Below are 22,979 nucleotides of genomic sequence, written 5' to 3'. Positions count from 1 at the left end.
TCATGACCTGAGCCGAAGACAGATGCTTAACGGCTGAGCCACCCAGACGCCCCCCAGTTTATTCTTTCAAGGGAACTACCATCTTCACACCTTCTTTCCAATCTATGAAATGAAGGGTCTGCACTAGAATCATGCCCTATGCCCTTTTTAAATTGGAGAGGTCCCATTATGTAAGTAATCAAACTCTGGAACTGCATTTGGCTTTAACGCCCGTCTCCACTAGTCTCTAGCTTACCGTTGAGTCTCATAGGGGCCACTGCTTTTCCAGCTCCCAGAGTAAATGGTCTACCCACTTTCTTCTTAGTTGCCAGCCTCTTCATGCATAAAATAAGGAATCAACACATTTTCTTGTGAATCCAAACCTGACTCTGAATTAAAGCTGATGCATTACAAAAGTGCACTCAGAAATGTTCCCATTTTAATTAGATGCTTTGGCAACACCATATATTTGCTTCAGTATTTTTTAGATAAGAGTAAAAACCAAAGTGGCCTAAAAACAATCATTCTACTCATTCAAGGTGTTTAAGCCATATACCTTTTTTATATAAGGGATGGTTAAGGGAGGTGGTTTGGTGAAATTCCTAGCCATAATAGTTTGTGTTCTCCCTTGAAGACACTGTTGATGAGAACTGTGTGACTTTCTTGTAATTAACACAGATTCTATCTGGGTTCCACAGAGCACACCAACCAGCAATAAAATGTCATCCCCAAGTGGATTACCACAATAGCCTCCCAAGGGACTATGTGTTTCCACTCTTGCTCCCCTGCAGTCTGTTTCCCCACAGAGATGCACAAGAAACCAATAAAACTTTTGTACAAGAAATGTACAAAACTAGAAACCAAACCCTGCTACTCCCCACTTCACATTGCTCCATTAGCACTTGGAGAAAATGCACATCTTTCCACTGGTCATGGGTGTGATGCAGATGTTCCCTCCTACTCCACTCTGCCCCTCATTCATGATGCAGGCCTTTTCTCTATTTCTCCAACATGCCATGTTTAATTTGCATTGAGAGGCCCTGCTCGGCCATGTCCTCCATCTAGAGCAACACTTCTCCAGAATTTTGCATGCTTGTCTGCTTGCTATTCTCCAGGGATCAGCTCAAACATCAGATAACACTTATTACACTAGGAAATTATTTCTTTTATTTATTAGTTTATGGTTTCCCCTGCCAGAAGAAAATCACTTTGAAATAGGGGATTGTCACGTTCTGTTCAGTCCCTAGAACACTGCCTGATGCTGTTAGGTATTCACTAAAGAAGTATTTATTGAATGAATAAATGAATGGTTGAATAAGAATGATTTCTGTTTATAGTTTGTTTGAACATATTTCAATAAGCAGAATAGCTTTCCTGCTCACCATTTTATCATTTCAATGTCAGAGAAAATGCTGGATGGTTATTGGTGTGTCTCTATGGCTTTCTGTTGTTACTCGCAGAGTTTTTATAGTTAGGTGACTCCTTTGAAGTGCTGGTTATTTTATCTGTGAAACTATAGCCCTCCCCCCACATACACACAATATAAGTAATGACAGGTCTCTAAAGGAAGGTGCTCCGGTTCCATTAACTGAGTACCTACTATATCCTAAGGAATATTCTAGGCACTGGAAATGAAAGAATGATTAAGTGTGGCACTTATCCTTGAGGAATTTATCATCTAGTAGAGGATAAAGATAGTTCAATAAATGTTTTAGTAGAAACTATTAAAAATTGCTGAGAAGACTTAAGATAGAGTGATTAAGTTTCTCACAGGTGTTTGAGAAGTCTTGATTAGGTAGCTAGTTCTGCAAAGGCAAAGAATTTGCCAAGCAGGGAAGAGAATGCCATTTTAGCTGAGGGGTCTGTTTAAGCAAAGGTATGAAAGTGGGGTGGACAGGGCATTTTCTTTTCCATCCTGAATGGTGTAGGTTGCCCCTTAATTAATCCTCAGATTTCTGCCTTTTGGGGAGTCCTAAATGAGGGAGGGTTTTGAGGTAGGCTCATGGTAGGTGAGAGACCTTGTAAAATTTTCTGTGGAGGGCAACCCTACCAGTAAGTAAATGACTCGAGAAAGCCATATCCTTTTTTTTTTTTTTTTACATCATTGTCTCCATGTTGGTCATTATATCCCCCAATCCCACCCACAAAGGCATTCTCTGGGAATATCTTGATCACTCAAGATCAAAAGAGTCTTTTTGATAAAGAGCAACCTAGCATTTTAAGTAGCAGAGTGAATCTCTCTGAATGGCCATTAAAATCTGCTTACCCCATGCCAATTAACTTAGGAAACTCAGTGCCTGGGGGTGGAGGTATCTAGAGAGCTCTAATTTAGCTTCGGTTCCTTTCTCTTTCTCCCACAAAGGTATCATAAAGATTGAGCACATGTATAGCTTGCTTATATCTATTATATGTTCATTCATTGACTCTCTTAAAAGATTCCCATAGTGAATGGTTAACATCTGTATCATGCTCATGCTCTGTTTCCCCTTTTTTCCTAATTTGCTAACTGGCCATAAGGAATTGTGAGGACTATTTTCCAGTTACCGTCTCACATACATTTAGGAGTTTCCAGTGACTAAACCATCCATGTGTTGGGCGCTGTGCTAAGCATTTCCGTCAATCCTTATACTCTAACCCTAAAAGTGAGGTAGTATTTGCAACATTTTTTTTTCCCATTGAGAGTACTTGGACCCAGAAAAGTACAAATTACAAATAGTTCACAAATGCCATCCAGCAAGTGACAATCGCCTGATTTGAATTCTGTTCTTTAACCATTATGCTATAGTGTTCCTGTGCCAACATCCTTCTCTAAGTTTAAACCTTATTCTCTCCCTGCCTTCTTATCGCCCTATTTCTTGACTAGCTTTTTTTCCTCTCACTCGACTTGCATGAGGTCTTCTAGGGTCAATGGAGGTTGGACAGAAGCATGCTTAAATCTAGATTACAGGGGACTGTGGAATGGGTGATTGGGTTGAGAAAGTAGGCTTTATGTCTAGATTCAAAACTCAAAGGCCTAGGATATAAGTAGGTACCATTACCAAAAAAGCGGGTGAGGTATGAAAGCAATAGAGGGTAGTATGATCAAAGGCAACAGGAGAGTACACATCCTTGTGAAAAAGGAAGTTATTAGTTAGCCCTGGGCACATGGGCCCATTGTGGCTAAATCCTCTGATTCTCCATGGAAAGCTAGAAATGCAAATCCTAATAAGAAAGTTCCAGGCTTTGAAATGGTGGCCACTAATTTGAATCTTTTAAAAACAGTGTGTAAACAAAAGATTCCTGCAGGTGTTTGGACCAGGTGCCACAAGTTTATCCTCTTTTAAACTGTAGCCCTATGAATGCTTGCCACAATCCATTATATCCTTCTGATTTATTTCAAGGACATCTGTGCTGTAAATTCTCAGTGCATTGTTGCCATCCCAATAGCTTGTGAAGAATCAGAAAGAAAAGAAAATGACAAAAGAGTAGTTGGAGGAAGGTGGTGGTCTTGAGCATACGCACAGGTACTGAAGGAGCAGAAAGGAAAGGCTATGTAAATGTGGCAATCCAAAGTGAGTACGGAAAAGTCCAAGAATATGGTAAAACTACTTTACTAGAGTCACATAAGGTATGTGTGCACGCTGCAGGATGTTCCAGATGAATGCATTGGCATTGGTCTATTGCTAGGTTGGAGCCAGATGGAGCAGTCAAAGCTGACAATGTAAATGATCCATTTGTGGTCACAGCCTTTCATACACTCATGTGAAATCTCTTTCCTATCTCTTTTCTGCTACATCATTTGGTGAGCAAGCCAACACTGGTTAATTGGAATTCTAAAGCCCGTATTGGCTGCCTGATAAATTTGAAATTTTTCAAGAATGTTTCTTAATATGTAAAGTAGAGGTCTTGAACACACTCAAGCCGCATGGAAGAGCCCAATGCCTCATAAAATGGTTATAAACAAAGTGGATATTGTGGAGAAATGTGGGCCAGGAATCTGTAGGGAAATTGGTGGAAAAGGTACTCAGTAGCACTGCTCACTGCTTCACTGTTTTACTCAGGAAGGGTTCTGGTCAGAGATTTTGATTTCTAACAGTTACAGAACGCTAGTGCCACAAAGGCCCCTTGAGGTCCTGGGTTATGTTAATCTCATTTTGCTGATGAAGAGCTGAGACTCTAAGGGATTAACTGAGTTGCTATGAGTGAAGGCTGAATCTGGTTCTTTGCATTCCTAGGGCTGTGGTCAAGTATATGTTGTGGTTATAAATATCATAATCATTGGAGTCTCGGAGACTAAAATGTGGACTCTACCAGTTACTAGCTAAGTGACTTCTTGGAGTTAAAAGAGTGCACTGTTCTGTAGCTAAGGGTTGCTGTGAAGACCAAGTTTGTAAATAAGTGAAAAGCACTTAACATCAGGGGTGTGTCAAAATATATTAAGCTCACTCCTGTGGTTTCAGTTTCCTCACCTTTGAAATGAAGGTGGACCAAATGAGCAAATGTATTTAAAGCAGCTTGCATTAAAGTTGCCACAAGTTGATAGTGAATAATTAATTGATTTTGAGTTAACTTTTAATAAGTTTATTTTCTTTGGATTTCTATGCACCTTTCTTGATGAGGATCTATGTTTAGTGGTTAGTGGAGAAGCAAATATTTATATTTAACTTTTTAATCACTGGTACACTTCTTTTTTTTTTTTTTTAAGATTTTATTTATTTATTTGAGACAGAGAGAATGAGAGACAGAGAGCATGGGAGGGAGGAGGGTCAGAGGGAGAAGCAGACTCCCTGCGGAGCAGGGAGCCCGATGAGGGACTCGATCCCGGGACTCCAGGATCATGACCTGAGCCAAAGGCAGTCGCTTAACCAACTGAGCCACCCAGGCGCCCAATCACTGGTACACTTCTTAATGGATACCTTTTCTGGTTGAGTGGACAGCTGGATATTTGTAAATTCTTTCCCAAGGACTGGGGCCACATTCAAATTTACCCTATTTTATAAAGAATATCAAAGATGATACAGCCCAGCTCCCTCTCTGTTAGCAGCTAACATTCTAACTATCTATGAACATATTTTGAATAGAAACTTTTTCAGCTTAGAATTTTGATATCATTTAACTTTAAGAGCAGACATTTGGAAAAAATACCTATTTATGTAATTTACTTATTTAAAAAATAGGTACAGTGCTTACCATGCACCAGATTCTTTTTCTAAGAGCTTTACAGATCATAACTCGTAACAATCCTATGAGATGATGAGATAAATATTATTATTATTCACATTTTACTAATTAACATCAATGGCAAAAAAAAGCTTAAGTAATGTGTTTGTGTGTGTGTATGTGTGTATATGTGTGATAGAGGAAAGCAGTTTTGTGACCTTGAGAGAGAGTTTTGGATGGAGGTCACAATTCTCCTTTCTAGAGGTATTTGATCCAAAGACCATCAAACAATATGTAACTTAAAAATTACATCCACGAGAACACAGATAAAGGCACTGGAGACAAATGGCCAACAGACACATGAAAAAGTGCTCAATATCGCTCAGCATCAGGGAAATCCAAATCAAAACCTCAATGAGATACCACCTCACACCAGTCAGAATGGCTAAAATTAACAAGTCAGGAAAGGACAGATGTTGGCGGGGATGCTGAGAAAGGGGAACCCTCCTACACTGTTGGTGGGAATGCAAGCTGGTGCAGCCACTCTGGAAAACTGTATGGAGGTTCCTCAAAAAGTTGAAATAGAGCTACCATATGATCCAGCAATTGCACTACTGGGTATTTACCCCAAAGATACAAAAGTAGGGATCCGAAGGGGTACGTGCACCCCAATGTTTATAGCAGGAATGTCCACAATAGCCAAACTGTGGAAAGAGCCAAGATGTCCATCGACAGATGAATGGATAAAGAAGAGGTGGTATATATATATACAATGGAATATTATGCAGCCATCAAAAGGAATGAGATCTTGCCCTTTGCAACGACATGGATGGAACTGGAGGGTGTTATGTTGAGTGAAATAAGTCAAACAGAGAAAGACATGTATCATATGATCTCACTGATATGAGGAATTCTTAATCTCAGGAAACAAACAGTGTTGTTGGAGTGGGGGGTGGGGTGGGAGGGATGGGGTGACTGGGTGATAGACACTGGGGAGGGTATGTGCTCTGGTAAGCGCTGTGAATTGTGCAAGACTGTTGAATCTCAGATCTGTACCTCTGAAACAAATAATGCAATATATGTTAAAAAAAAAAAAAAGAAGAAGAAGAAGGTAGCGGGAGGGGAAGAATGAAGCGGGGGAAATCGGAGGGGTGGACGAACCATGAGAGACAATGGACTCTGAAAAAAAAACTGAGGGTTCTAGAGGGGAGGGGGGTGGGAGGATGGGTTAGCCTGGTGGTGGGTATTGAGGAGGGCACATTCTGCATGGAGCACTGGGTGTTATGCACAAACAATGAATCATGGAACACTTCATCTAGAACTAATGATGTAATGTATGGGGATTAACATAAGAATTAAAAAAAAAAAAGGCACTGGAGACAGAAAACATTTCAAGCCCGGATTTCTTCACGTCGGGTACTGTACAAAATGTTTTCTGGACATGGGGAGGGTAGGAAGAGCTTAAGGAGGGTAAGGGGAGCTTGTCCTCTTGTTTCCTGAAGTCCTGTTGGAACTGTGCTTTGTTTTCTGTCTGCCTCAGTTCAAAGCATACCAGGCTACCTCTCTTTCTTCCTTTCTTAGCTGCCTGAATTTTCTTTTTTCATTTTCTAAAGATGGCTCTGCTGAGAAGGTGCAAGTCTTTTGATGGCATTATCTTCTTAATCCTTCTAAATGCTCTGGGAGGCGAGGCAGGGTTGGAGGAAAGAGTACCTGGCCATCTGATGCTTCTTTGGGACAGCTCAGCAAGACAGTGGTCATTGCTGGGCATGTGACAATGTCTTCATCCTGACTCCAGGGGAGCTGTGTGATAATCTGAGCCCCAGAGGTCCTCAGTCTCCACAACAGTGTTGAGAGAAATGGCTTAAAAAAAAAAAAAAGAGAAAGTTCTAATAATTGTCACCATGATGAAATGACCAAATGAAGGTATGATAGGTCTAAAAATACACTAGGAGAAAAAAAAATACTAGTCTGTTGTATTAGAAAGGAAAAAGGAAATCCAAACTATAGTTTAAAGCAGATGCGATTAAAACTCAGTTTTTCTGGCTAGAAATGGAAGGATTCAGTACAGCAAAATGTTACTTTTCAAAAGAAAGCATTTAGGTTTAATATATGTGCTTGGCAATCACCTAAATTACTGCATGAAATTATAAGAAATGGTCTTGGAAAATAAAATCACGTCATGAAATGTGGAGTTTTTCAGTGTAGGTGGAGGTTGCTCGAGATTGCTCTTTGTAAGGTAGCCCAAGTGACATCAGAAAGGATTGTGTGTATGTGGCTAGAGTTGTACCCAGAAATTACATGCAGACAACAAATATCTGTGAGTTAGCAGTACTTAAACTCTGATACTTACTCACCCTTTAAAACCTTAAATGGGGAAAACAAAACAATGTGCCTACTTGCCTTTTTTATTTTTTATTTTTTTACCAAACAAAATGATTTATATTTTATTTCTCAACCTAGTAAAAAACATCTAGCTCAGGGTTTTTGGTGTAAATCCAATATAACCTAGAAAAAAAAGTATTTATTTTATGACAATCTAAATAGAAACTGTGCATTGTATCACATTTCAACTTGCTGAACGTACCTGTACCTGCAATTATAAAATCACATTCACTTTTTGAACTTGGATAATTCATTTTTTTTTTCAACAAAGGTAGCTAACCATGTATCCTAAAATAAGTTTTATTCTGTATTTAGATGTGACTTTAACTTATTTTATATCCACTCAACTGGCCCTTTGACTTTGAGATTGCCTGGAGGCCCTATCAAGGTTTTCGTAGGCCATTTATTTGATTTTGTAACAGCATTTGGTAGTTTTCCATAAAGAGTGGGGATATTTGCTGATATGATTCTGTGGTGCTGTTTTCTGTTGTTTCAGGGAAACTCACCATAACCATTATTATGCACTTGGAATTTGTGGTTGACTGTCTTTATTATTTATTTATTTATTTGTTAAAAAAAAGGTGGAAATTGCTTCTTTGGGGAAAATTGAAATGTACTGATTGATACTGACTACAGATACTTAAAAGCTCTAAGTTGTAGGTGTTATATATTTTGGCAACTCTTCATTAGACCCAATCCACTATCTTTGGTTGGGACGGAGAAAAGAAAGCTGGGGCTTGGCAGTTGGTTTTTCTTCCGTTTGTGTTTTTGTTTTTTGATTTTTTTCCCCCCTATTAGCAAAAAAAATGTTCAATAAGAGGAAGAGTATTCCATGTCCCCTAATGAAAGCATGCTGTTACCACAGGACCTTCTTCTAGAAATGTTGTTGATTTAATTTACTGGAATGGGTTAATGATAAAATTGTATCAATTGGTATTCTAATGAGAAGTTGGGAGGCAGGGGGTTAGAATTGTACTTTCGTGAAAGTTTAATTTTTGCAGACCCAGGGGAAGAATGGAGTAAATGTCCAGTTAGTGACTATTATAAATACCCCTTGCTGCTTTCCATTAGCCCTAATAGAGAAACCCTACCATACTTCCACATTTCTCAAGTGTCTTCAGTGCTAATTTAGAGTCAAGGTTGTGTCAAAATATAATTTTTCAAGAAAGGTAAAGTTATGACTCTCATACAGATATAAAATGAACCCATTAAAATTTTTATTTAACTAATTATTAATGAAGGAACCAAATAAATGTTATATAACCAGATCAGAAGAAAATCCAAACAGACACATTTGTAGATCAGGAATATTGAAATGTACTTTAAATGGATGCAAAATTGGCTCCAGGGAAGGATAGTCAGTTGAACCTCCGACAGACAGAATATATTTGCATGTCTTTAGCCAAGAATTACTTCCCACTGCTATCTGTTATCTACAACTCAAGAGTTGTAATATAGCTCAGAGGCAATGAAGGGACAAGGTCTCCACAAAACCAGAATCAGATAACCTAGAAGGAAGGGTGTTCTCCAAACAAGGCATAGTTTTCCATGAAAGCACAGAGTTTGCATTACTGTTATTTGTAGAGATCCATAATTCATTCTGCTCATGAAAATGAATCTACAGTTTAACAGAAAACCTTCCAATGGGAACAAAAGGGGCTTGAACAAGAAAACCAAAATGGTCATTCACTCTTTGCTGCTTTAAGCATCATCAGAGAAAATCTACCAGAACCATGATTTTGCTGACTTTTTTTTTTTTCTTTCCTCAAACTGAGTGGTGCTCAATCAACTCTTGCTGCACATTAGAACAGCCTGGGGAACTTTAAAAAATCTGATGCCTGGACCCAACCCCAGAGATCCAGTTTAATTGTTCTGGGTTTACCGCCTGCGTCTTATATTGTTGAGCTCCTTGCGTCATTCTAATAGGTAGCCATGCTAAGAACTACTGCACTGAAGAGCTGGGTATGACTTCGCAACTACTTCTGTGATGATTTAGCCAAGGTTGCAAAACCGAGGGCCTTTGGGGGCCAAGCTAATGGTGTAAATGCAGGAAGATCCTGTTCCTCTTATTCATTCAAATTAAACTTGATTTTTTTCTGCTAGCTAAGGAAGATAGGACTGTGAAGAAATTCATTCTCTGGGCTGCCATTTCATGACCCACCCACCACCTCTTTCTGTCTCTTGAACTAAGTACACCTGCTCACCTTTCTCAAGCTAACCCTCCCTACCCTCTATCTTCTGTGTGGTAACTTCTACACTTCCTTTAGATTACTGTTTCTCAAACTTTAGTGTGCATTCAGATCAAATGGAGGGCTTGTTAATGTACCCAGTGGTGGATCCCACCCCTAGACTTTAGGATCTAGTTGATGTGGTATAAGGCCAGAGAATTTATATTTCTGACAAATTCTCATGTGATGCTGATGTTGCTCACCTGGGACCACACTTTGAGAACCACTGCTTTAAATCGTAGCTTGCTGTCATTTCTTCTCTGGTGGTTTTGATAACTGATTAGCTCTCCACTAGGCTCTAGCTAGGCTGCACTTCACTGAGGATAAATCTTTTGTGCCTGTGTGCACCATAGTATCTTTAGCATTTGTATTGCATGATGGGCAATTAAGTATTGAATGGTGGATAAAGTTTTTCTTCTTAAGCATTCAGCTTAAAATGTAATTTTTCTCAGTACACCCCCCTTTTCTTTGAGTTATATTTTTTTTCTCAGTTCTTAATGTATTATGATACTTTCCAGCCATTTGGGGGTCTTCTCTGTGACACTTCAGCTTGGCTTAAGAATGGATCCTTCTTCAGGTGCCTGGGTGGTTCAGATGGTTAAGCGTCTGCCTTCAGCTCAGGTCATGATCCTGGACTCCCAGGATCGAGTCCCGAATTGGGCTCCCTACTCAGTGGGGAGTCTACTTCTCCCTCTGACCCTCCTCCCTCTTGTGCTCTCTCTCTCTCATTCTCTCTCTCTCAAATAAATGAATAAAATCTTAAAAAAAAAAGAATGGATTCTTCCCCAAATGGCATATTCTTTATCTTCAAAATATGATTTGAGAACCAATAGCTTCAGCATCACTCAGAGCTTATTAGAAATGCAGAATTTCAGGCCCCTCCCTGGACTCACTGAATCAGAATCACATTTTAACAAGGTCCCTAGCTGATGCCTCTGCATTTTAAAGTTCAAGAAACACTCTTCTCTCCATCAGCCTAAGTGCATCCTCAGCCTGTCCCATCTTTGTTTAAAAAAAAAAAATCTGCTGGTTGAGATAGCTGCTTCCTGTTTTCTCAGGGCCTTCTTAGCAGAGTGCCTGTCGAATCTTGTCAACACATTTGTGTTGCACTTTTGGCAGCTGGTAACTGCTTCGTGTACCCTTCCTCAGAGATCAGTGATTCTGTTTTAACAGGGTCTTTCCCAGTCCCATCTGAAAGAATGAAGGAAACAGAAATCATAAATATTGTGACAGGTTTGTGGAGGAGAAAGACCTATGAAGGAGCTTTAAATCATACACATGTTTTATGGAAGAAATCCATTTCTATGTAGTTAGGATTCCATCACATATTCTCACATCCCATCTTCATATTATTTCTCCATTGTCGTATTTTTGGTCGTTCATCCCCATCTCTTTCCTTCTTTCCTTCCATGACCCTTTCTCCTTTTCCTCTCATATTATTAGACATTTGTATAACATCATTTTATAATGTAAACCATTGCATTCGGAGTCTCAACTTCCATAAAGTTCAGGCCAAAGAACATGCACTCTCATTTTCCTCATGAGTAAATGAGGATAGAATAATGCAGACTTCTGATGCCCAATCCAGTGATCTTTCCTCTATAAATAGAGTTTGACATAACCTAATCACTGCTCAGCATGTGTCCCCATGAAATAGGACTGTGTAGGGGTGTATGTTGTAGGTGATTGCAGAAGATTACACATCACCACACTGTATGTGAAATGTTTCTCATTATAACCACTACTTCTGTAATGAAATATATGTATAAAATTGTCTCTTCATTGTGAAAACATTGCCTCGATCTAAGAGAAAATGAATAATCTCTAAATTTTAGTATTTTCCTTCCAAAATCGTGACTTCCATCCCCAACCCAGTTAATAGCAAAAGTATAATTCATTTAATTTCTCTCTTGATAACCTGCCAAGGTACACAGTGGTTGCTCAGAGAAGCATTGCATGGCAGTCTCCCCTATTATTACTGTCATTATTCTGCTCAGTGATGACTTATTGTGAAAGTCCAATTACTTCCCAACTTAGTTAGGTTTGTTGTAAGAGTTGCTTATTTTCAACTTGAAATAATTAAGAGCTGTATTATAATTGGTAATCAGTCCAGTCAAAGAAAGGGCACTTGATCTATCACATGACCAAACTTGTCACTGATAGCTTGTTACCCACTTTACCCTTGTGTTAGTCAACGTTTTCCACTGAAATAGAACAAATTCAAATATAAATTATATATATATATACGCACACATATATGTATGTACATATATTTATTTACATATAGAAATTTATTATAAGGAATTGGCTCATGAAATTATGGAGGGGCTGAGAAGGCCCACGATCTACCCTCTGGAAGCTGAAGGCGTAGAAAAGCTGATGGCATAGTTCCAGTCTAAATCCAAAGGCCTAAGAACCTGAGAACATAAGGAACTGATGGTGTAAAGTCTAGTCTGAGTGTAAGGGTATGAGAGGAACAATGTCGGAGCGCCATAATCAAGCAGAGAGAGTGAATCTCCGTTTCTCTGCCTTTTTATTCTATTCAAGCCCTCAGGGGATTGGATGAGCCCCACCCATATGGGATGCTTTGGGGAAAGCAGTCTGCTTTACTTAGTCTATTGGTTCAAATGTTAATCTCATCCAGAGACACTCCCAGAAAGAATGTTTAATCTGGGCACTGCTGGGGCCCAGTCAAATTGATACATAAAAGTAACCATCACAACCCTAGGTCCGGTTTTAACCTCTTATTTTCTCTCTCATAAAGACTTTGTCCCTCCACACTAAACTGGATAGGTAATTTCTGTAATGTTGGATTTCATAGACCAGACAATTTTCTAAGAGAACAAAAATCTGTGGGCTAATATAAGATTACCAATACTTTACTTGCCAAGTAAGACCACTTGAAACAAAATCCATTTCTATCTACTATCCACATTATTTTATAAAATATGAGTGTCTCTTATTGGCTACACTTGATCAACATTACCATCCTGAACCAATCACTAGTGGCCTGGGGTACAGGTACATATGGTACCAATCTAGCTGTCTAGACCTACATTAAGAAGAAATGGTTGTTCGTATACATTTGAAATATTGTGTCATCTGTACTCATAGTTTTTTTTTTTTTTTAATGACGTGTTAAAAAAGAGAATTATAGAGAAAAGATAGAGACAAATGAAAATGGACAGGAAGGTGTACTTTTGACACATTTTCCATTTTTCATAGCTATTAGCTAAGAAAGATCGTTGTGGTACCTATGTATTGTATTTTGAATCTATTTCTTCCTTAGGCCACTATAAGACTAAGTAATAATTGGTAATTTTTCAAGATGTAAAGAATTCTAAGGCATATTTTATTGCTGAGAACAAATAGTTCTGGTTTTGATATTTTGTCTTTTCAATATTTGCCTTTCAATTGCCATATCATTTTGATTTTTAAATTAAGTTTACAGTAACATTTCTATATCATAGGGAGTTTGATTTAGTTGACATAATAAAATATTCTTAGCAGCTGTAAAATGCATGAAAACCATATTTAAGATACACTCAAAACTATAAGACCATGTTTAATAGAAGATACCTTAAAAGCAATTTCTGGACACAAAATCTTAATTTACTAAGGATTAGTATTGGGGCTCTTAGTTTTATTTTGTCTTTGACTTTAATTTTATCATGGCTTAGCTAAATCTAGGGTAAAAATAAAAATGTGATAAGGCCCAAATTCTGTGATTTGTAATATATGAGCAAATCAGTATTCAGGTAAATGAAACATGTATTTAATTAATAACTGCATAATATGTCCATATTTTAAAGAAGTAATGTCATTGTTTTAATTCACTTGTTAAGTTTCTTAAGAGAAAAGAACATCTGGTTTCCTTTCTTCTATTCTTCTTTCTTCTTCACTTATTCACTGATCATTTAATATATACATTTTTGATGCATTTATTTGATTTGACAAATATTTATTGAGCACCTGTTTACATAGGTATTAGTGTTAAGGACATAATGATGAGTCAGATGTGATTGCTGATGTTAGCTACTCACTATCTAGTTGGTAAAACAACTATAGAAACAAGCAAATAGCAGAAAGTGTGACAACAGCCATGATAAAGTATAGAATTGAATCTGCAAGAGCATTAAGATAAAAGGACTGAGGTATAATTAGAACACAGAGACTTCTCAGGTCTTTGCTGAATGGGCTAGGTATAAACTTAAATCTTTTCAAAGAAATAAATATCAAACACAATTATCATTTAGCTTTTTGGTAGGCCTAAGATTAGAAATTTCAACATTATTGAAACCTCACTGTGAAAATTGTCACACCCAATATAGATGATTTGTGTAGTTCCTTTTCAAACCTGAAATGTATAATTCTAATATCTACTTTGGTGCAAATATTAAATACTGCATGATAATGCTTTAGTTTTTCAACATAGATAGGAAAAAATTTTGTTACAGGTTTACTCACAACTGAGTTGAGATCATGGATTTGTTGAGGTTCATCAAATATTGGAGTAATGATTTGTTAAATAAGGTTAAATAAGCTCTATGTTGTAAGCAAATCTCCACTTATTCTAAATAACAAAGGTGAGGCATACCTGAATCAGGTTTTTTTTTTTTTAAGATTTTATTTATTTATTTATTAGAGAGCGAGTGAGAGAGAAACAGCATGAGAGGGGAGAGGGTCAGAGGGAGAAGCAGGCTCCCCGCCGAGCCGGGAGCCCGATGTGGGACTCGATCCCAGGACTCCGGGATCATGACCTGAGCCGAAAGCAGTCGCTTAACCAACTGAGCCACCCAGGCACCCCATACCTGAATCAGTTTTAACATGATGGGAATAGGCAAATTTTGGCTTGACCATACTGCCAACATCTCTTCTTGCTTCAACCATTGTCCCAACTGGAGAAAGTCTGAAAAAAATATACGCATATGCACATATGTATGTATGTATGTATATATGTATGTCTAAAATATATATAGTATGTTGCAAAGAATTATCTTCTTTTCCTTCTCTGCACAACTGGTTGTGTGAGAAATGGGCATTTGACCAAACCATATGGTGCAGTACCGAGAGATGGGGCCAGTGAGCTTTGGTGTGGCTCTGAGAGTTGGCACCGCAGCCACCAGTAGCTGTGTGCCAGCTAAAGTTTGGAGGGGGTGGAAACCATGAGGAGGCAGAGGAAGTTCTCTGTGGAAAGGAGGGCACAACAGATGAATGGAGGTAAGAAGAACTCAAGAAGCCCTAAAATGAAAGAGTAGACGAGGAATAGCGGAGACCTTCATGCCTTTCAGCTCCACTTTCATGAGACCCAGCTGAACAGTTTCACTGGTGCACATGCTTCTCTAGAACCCCATTCTGGTGTGTGCCTCTGTATGTATGTCTGTGTGTGTTAGAAAGAAAACTTGAGCTGATTTGTAGTCCTTGAAACCAAAATAACTGCTATTCTGTAGCGCAACTCAGGTTGTGGTTATGATTTTTCCTGCTGGAAGACGGTTTTGCCAAGTACGTGGCCGTATTTGGACTACTTCTTTTGCTTCTGAGAACAGTGTCCCATGCCCTTCCCTATAAAACCTCACTGTAGGCTGGATGTCAGGAAGGGAGGCTGGTGACCACAAGGAAACCTCGCCAGCCTGAGTTTCTTCCAAGGCCTAGGACATATTTCCATCAGAAATGGGTATACTTGCTTTGTTAAAAGAAAAGCTAACTTATTGTTTAATTTGAAAGCCAAAAATATTTATCATTTTATATCCTCATTAATCATAAAAAGGTTTACCTGCTCTTTATTCTTATGGGCAAAATTGAATCTACACTAGCAAAATTTATTGAAAGGTAGCACTTTGAGCCAATATATCAGGACAAGATGGAAAGTCCTTGGTCTCTGAAAGCAGTGCTGCATTCAAATATGACTTGTCATACTTTCTGTGTGACAGTTGGTATATCATGCCCCCCCCCCCCCGGTGTTGGTTTTATCATCTGCTAAGTACAATTTTCTATTTCTTGGAATTGTGATAGTTATGTCCTATAATTATTAAATGAGTGAGCTCTGGAACCAGTCTCCTAGATTCAAATCCTGGCCTCTCTACTGATTAGCTATGTGACCACAGGCAACATACGTGATGTATGGGAAGATTTGTGCTTCACCTAGGGCATCTGCAGAATTGAAATAACAATGGTACCTATTTATAGGCTGTTGTGAGATGTAAATACAGTAAAGCATATAAAGCGCTGACACAAAGCCTGGTGGTGCCCAGCACATACTAAGAGCTCAGAGAAGTGTTTATAGTTAAGTGTTTACCATTATAAAGTGCTTTATAAATTCTGCAGCACTGTACATAATGTGGTGATTTTTAAACAAAAGCTTCTTGAGGTACAAAATGATTTATTTTGGATTAATCTTCAAAACACCTACAACTGGCAGCTTGCTAATAGGATAGTCTGTAACTTCTATCTCCTTGTATAAAGACCACTTATGTAGAAATGGTCTAGAAATGAGCTCTCCTGCAGGACTGAGCAGGTATATGAAAATGCTTTTATCATCATTGCCAGATTTGCAGGTACAGAGAATGCACTTTGTTTCTAGGGACTTCAATGTGGCACCTTTCATGGACACTAAATTTACTCTGAAAAGAAAAAAGAAAAAGCATCTGTTCTTTTTGTGCTGGCAGAGGTAGTGGAGAATGGTTCTCTTTGGCACCCTCAAATTTACTTAAGCTCTATTTTCCTCCCTCCAGGCAGGTAAGAGGTAAGATAATTGATGATGCTTTCTGGTTCCATGCACTCAGGTGCTTCTAGAGCAAGTATGAAACATTGGGGAAAAAATTTGTTTTAGAATATAGTAGCTCTCCAGATTTTTTTTCAATTTATCATTTTATTCCATAAATTTAGTTCTTTTTATAGTGCTACACCAGGTATTTTATATGACTTTGTTATCAAATCAAGAATGTTTTATAAAAACTCCTATTATGCCCTGTACTTCTTCTGTCTCTAAGCTGTCACAGAGGGGAGACCTCAATGAATTGTGACTTTTCTCCTCAATCCCCCTTTCCTTAGAAATTTTTCTTTTTCATAAATACTGATGGATGGGGCAATACTTACAAATCTTTTTCCAAGATCATTTTTTTTTAAAGATTTTCTTTATTTGAGAGGGAGAGAGCAGGAGTGGGGGGGAAGTGCAGAGAGAGAGAGAGAAGCAGACTCCCCGCTGAGCAAGGAGCCTGACACGGGACTTGATCCCAGGACCCTGAGATCATGACCTGAGCCAAAGTCAGACACTTAACCCACTGAGCCACCCAGGTGCCCCATTTCCTTGATCATTTATTCGCAACCACACATTTTCTTTGTGAAACTTCATGGAATTCTTTTTACTAAGGTTATCCTAAGAAGGCTGGAGACTTTTTTTTTCAGGTATTCTTTAAACTTTACTACTCTAAATGTGAACATCTGACCAGTATAAGTGTCAGGATCACCTTGGAAATACAGAATTTGGGGTCCCACCCAAGACATACTGAATCAGAATCTGTGTTTTAAAAATGTACCTACATAATTCCTATGCGTATTATAATTTGAGAAGTGCTACACTAAAACATCATAATTTCGTGATCCTCATGCTTCCAAGATGTGTCTCTTCAAGCCAGGGTGATGGACTAGATCAGTATTTCCAAAATGACAATAGATGTTAGAAGAAAAAATGGTGTATTAGTTTCATATTTGCTGCTATAACAAATTACCTTAAAATTATTGGCTTATAATACAACACAAGATACATTATCTTATAGTACTGGAGGTCTGAAGCTCAAAATGGGTCTCAGTGATCTAAAATCAAGGTGTCAAAAAAGCTATATTCCTTCTGAACGCTCAAGAAGAATCCATTCCTACATATTCCAGATTCTAGAGGCTGACCCCATTTCTTGGCTTATGGCCACTTTACATCTTCAAACCTAGTAGTGTAGCATCTTCACATCTCTGTCTGACTCTGATAACTCTGCTTCCCTCTTTCACTTATAATGACCCTTGTGCATACTGTAGTCCCACTAGACAGCCCAAGATAATGTCCATATCTCAAGATCAGTTGGTTAGCAACCTTAATTCCATTTGCAACTTAATTTTCCCTTGTCATAAAACATAACCTAATCAAAGGTCTTCGGAATTAAAAATAGGACATCTTTGGGGTGTCATTATTCTGCTTTCACTAATAGGATCTTTGACAGTAAATTTGGGCAACATTGATTAAATATAATTTAGAAAATGTCTTTTCTGCAGGACTTCTCAAAATCTTTAATATATTAAAGTCCCATTATGAAGCCCTGAGAATGAGATATACTGTGTAATAATCCCCAAATGTATATGGCCCCATTACTCTTTTAATGATATCTCCTAGAAGAGGGGACTGTGGGAAATATGGGCCAGAGGAAGGTATATCCTTCTTTCCATTCTTTCCAAGGCTTAACCTACATATAAGAGAGCCCTGGGCTTGGAGATTTAGGACTAGGTTTTCCTTATTGGACCTAATACCAAATTACTGTAATTGTAGGCAGATTACTTTATTCTTCTGTTTTAATTCTGATTGGTATATTGAGAGACTTACATTCCCATCTTGGACCAACCACTTACTTTTTATGTGGCCTTGATTTTAATCTCTCTAATTCCAGGTTCTGAGTTTTGGGAAATATTAGCAACATGGATTCTAGAGTCAGATAGCCTGGGTTAGACTGCTGATGCTATAGCCATGTGACCCAGAAAAAGGTATTTGACCTCTTTGTGCTTTAGCTTTCACATCTGTTAGGCAAGAGTAGGGTCAGCCTCATAAAATTGTGAATTTAAATTAGATAATACACATAAGATACTTGACACAAAGCCTAGCACACATTAAGTTCTCAGTAAAAGTTTTGATGAGGGTTTTATTTTTTGGTTATTACTATTATCATCATTATTATTATCAATAGAAAATAAATATAAACACTAAGGTCCTATGCAAATAAATAAATAGTATAAGGAGGATAAGCCCTGTTCTTCATTGGGGATGTTGGTTTAATGGGTATGAAAGAGAACTTTTGACTCTAAAAAAAACAGGGAAATTCTAAGATTTACTGTGAAATGCAAACCAGAGAAGAGAGTTTAGAGTGGCATTTGGTTGAGTAAGTAAGATTTAAGTTTGAAAGCTTTGGTACAGGGACGCCTGGGTGGCTGAGTCGGTTAAGCATCTGCCTTTGGCTCGGATCGTGATCTTGTGGTCCTGGGATCAAGTCCCTCATCAGGCTCCTTGCTCAGTGAGGAGCCTGCTTTTCCCTCTGCCTGCCGTTCCCCCTGCTTGTGCTCTTTCTCCCTCTCTAACAAATAAATAAATAAAATCTTAAAAAAAATAAAGGATTTGGTACATTATATGGCAGAAATACTTTTACCATGAGTACCATTTCAGTTGAATATCTATACAAATCTAGCCTACTTGAGCCAAATCAGAGTCTTTCAAGTTCTATACATGGATTTGTGCTGACAGTTAAAAATTTCACAAAGAATTATTGACATACATAAAACACTTCAGCAGGGATTTTTTAAAGAAATAAATGGGGTTCCTGACCTGTATTTTATTTTAAAATTCTTAAAAAACCCATTTATTTGAAAGCTGATTCCAGCAACATATTAATCAAATCAATTCAGAAGATTAGGTCTTGTAATTAAAAGTGCTGTCTCTACCTTTCTACAGTGACAGTTCAAATATAACTGGGGCACTCAGGTGCCCCAATACATATCTTTTTTAAAAAGGGAAAAAATAGGGGTGCCTGGGTGGCTCAGTCATTAAGCATCTGCCTTTGGCTCAGGTCATGGTCCCAGGGTCCTGGGATCGAGACCCGCATCGGGCTCCCTGCTTCATGGGAAGCCTGCTTCTACCTCTCCCACTCCCCCTGCTTGTGTTCCCTCTCTCGCTGTGTCTCTGTCAAATAAATGAAATCTTTAAAAAAAAAGGGGGGAAAAATATTATACCTCCATATTGGTTGGCCTGTTGCAGTAACAATATCACAGTTTTTGTTTGTAGGCTTTGACTTCTGTAAATTTGTCAACTACTTTGTAGAAATTGATCTTTGCATATTGCATGTTCAATGGACAACTTAGCCAGATTTGTCAATCTATATTTGTTCGGAGTTGATCAAAGAACATTTTTTTAATTAATTTTATTTTAAAAATTTCTTTTTTACAAGAAGCAACAGATACACAATTTGGAAAATTCTTGAAGATAAGCATAAGTTTGGGCAAAATTCATGAAATTCCTGTTTCATTATAAATTTCAGAAATTGTCATAGCATCCATGCCCTTATTTCTTTGGAAATGATTTTTCAAATGTTTCCACATTTGGAAAAAATTCCCCTTCTTTGTCAACAACTTCACCTTAAATGCCTATTATATTTTGTAACATCTTTTTCTGCAAAATTGGATAAAATGGTGACTGATGCCGATTATTGACACTAATCCACTGCTTTAGAACAATTAACAGAATCGAAGTATTCAGTGTTGTTTCTTCATCTTTGCAATCACTGTGCTATCATTGATTACTGCAAATGCACTGTTTAAATGCAAGAATATACAATACTATAGGAGTTGGAGGGATGAACTATGCCTGACATGAGCTTGAGTGACTTCTAGGCGTTATGACCTACTCTTGAAATGAGAGGGTGTACTATATCTGCACGTGTCAGAGGCCAATGCATAATTTCAGTCTCTGAGTTCACTTACATGTTGAATACAATGTTTGTTAAAGGATACATCATAAAAATGGTGGTAATTTAGAATTTAGAACACACACACACATACACACACGTATATAAAACTAAAAGTCAATAGTAACTATAGCAATTGTTTAGAACTTGGACCGGAATTCAGTAAGCTTTGACCTTCAGGCCAAATTTGTTCAGCTGCCTGTTTTTATAAATATATTGTTTTAAATGACCATTTTTAAAAATGTATTGTCTAGGGAAGGTGGCTGCTTTCCTGCTACAACAGAGTTGAGTAGCTATGACAGAGAACTTGCAGCTTGCAAAGTCTAAAATATTTACCATCTGGCCCTTTAAGAAAAAGTTTGCTGACTCCTGGCATAGATCCACCAAAGATTTTGGGGAGAAAAGTAATTTTTTTTACCTGCCATTTTTTAGAATAGCTACCATATGGTTGTAATAAAAAGCAGATGACTTTTAGTTGTTTCTTTTTTAAATTCCCACTACAGACACTATGTGTCTCAGACACATATCTTATTGCCTGACTAGTCCCACTATACCATCTTGGTTTATCTCGGTTTCAACCTGTAGTGTTTTCATGTCATCTTACTGAGTAAAGATTATACACGAATACCAAATAGAGTCTAATATACCATAAACCTTCCATGCTTATCAGCGTGCTTTCCCTTTCAAGAGCACATCACTGTAATTTCTAAGGGGAGGTGATCCAAAAAATATACAGGTAGTAGAACTGGGGATAAAATGTTGTGTGACACAGTGTGCATATACTCACAGTATCCATATAAACTCCTCTATCCCAGAGGGCCAGACTAGGTTGGATATATATCTGAGGGCCTGCTGAAATTATAGATGCCTCTACTTTCAGATAGTACTTTGCCTTTTTTGATTGCGGTGTGCTATCCATCCCCTCTTGGTAAGCCAACACTAACTTTGGCTGGGAGGAAAAGAATTATTGATTCTTTATATATGACCACCTTTCTAGCTAGCATCTTTCCTTATGGATTTTTCCTCTTCCCATTTACCTCTTAAAGTAATTCCTGAAGCCCGAGGGTGATTTTAGTGTGGATAACAGCTTTGGAGCCTAAGTCCATATGACGTCTTTTGCAGGTAACATTGGTTGAATCCACACCATGTGTGAATATAGCATATCCTCTAGATGTGTGTTCCTTTGGTTCCTTTAAGTCACAACATTGTCAAAAAGGTAAGCAACCCAGATCTGAGCCTAACCTCTAATTAAGATATTTGAATGAGACAAAATGTGTACCTTTCCCTCTAGGGAAGGTAATTTGCCAGAGCTAGCTTAATGCTCAGAGCTCACATAATCACAAAGGTGACTGCTTGTTTCAACCTAAATTAAGACCCATAGTCACTGTTGTAAGATTATGTGCGTTTTCTTAATACTTTACACTAAACATCTAACATTTGGTTTATTAGACTGTATTTTGTGTAATCACATTTCAAGATGTCATTTGGCATTTGTTGGGCCAGTTGATAATCCTGAGGATCATGCCATTGCAGACTTCTCACTTTGGGTAGAAATCATGTGATGTCTACAAATATTCATTCTGCAACATCTTTTCTTATGGGCATTGCTCTCATACCAGCCTGAAACTCAGTTTATCAGAAGCAGTTAATTTATAGGCCCAGCTCTTCAAAAGCATTGGTTCTATTTTCATGCATGGAACATAACCCTCTTGTTAATTTTTATTTAATTTACTCTATCTCAATCACCCTTTGAATATGCATGGACAAAGGTGAAAATGATACCTTTTTTTTGGTGACCCAAAACATAAGCCTTAGAAACTGGTCATGTTTTATTTAATCATTCCTGTCTCTTTTTAGGATTGAGGATATCTGCATACATGCCTTCTCTTCTTTCAAGACGTACAAATGGTTGATCAAATTTATATTGAGATCATTAAAGGTGTGATTTTATTTCTGTTTTGAATATGCTCTGTGTTTGAGAATGGAAAAATTTTCATTGCTATTATCAAATCACAATAAAAATGACTATGTCACAAAAGACAAATATATTTGCAAATATGGTGAGGAAAAAAACTTGTCATTTTGGTTTAATACTAACAGCACCTTCCCAGAATAGAACCTTGTCTTTATCAGGTGTGGCTTTGAGTAAATCACTTGGGAGATGATTGTAGAGGAATCTGTTTCCTTATTTCTAAATAGAGGACTTACACACCTTCTAGAGCCAGCATGGTTGATGTTGTGGAAGGAGACAAGTAAGGTCGATTTTCAGAAAAAACCTGTCAGTAAGCTCTTATCTCATTTGCAAATGATAAACGAGCATTTCTGGGGGATAAATTCTTCAAACTCTTAAATGACCTAAGAACTCAGAAAGTATTGAATTTTCAAACTTGATGGCCCATTTTGTAGTATGACTTCTGGTAGAAATTCTCTAGAGAAAACATAAAGCAAGGGAACAAGACTTTTCCAAAGGCAGACCAGTTGAAAGTTGAAGGAATCTACTTCAAATGCTTTACTATCCAAGACCCTTGAAAAACTCATTGAA

The 22,979-nt window shown here is 37.9% G+C and overlaps 1 protein-coding gene and 1 pseudogene across 2 annotated transcripts in view; one reads left to right on the top strand and one right to left on the bottom strand.

Annotated features, from left to right (window-relative positions):
* Positions 1–14,618, bottom strand: part of LOC118005416 — a 123,221-nt pseudogene extending 108,603 nt beyond the window's left edge.
* GRM7 (glutamate metabotropic receptor 7) overlaps positions 1–22,979 on the top strand; it is a 621,924-nt gene that overhangs the window by 137,810 nt on the left and 461,135 nt on the right. The window lies entirely within an intron of this gene.

The sequence above is a fragment of the Mirounga leonina genome, unplaced genomic scaffold, assembly GCF_011800145.1.
Source record: "Mirounga leonina isolate KUSES-001 unplaced genomic scaffold, KU_Mleo_1.0 Mir_94, whole genome shotgun sequence".
Taxonomy (NCBI): Eukaryota; Metazoa; Chordata; class Mammalia; order Carnivora; family Phocidae; genus Mirounga; species Mirounga leonina.
The sequence above is the reverse complement of the archived record's forward strand: the minus strand, read 5'-3'. Positions and strand labels throughout refer to the sequence as shown.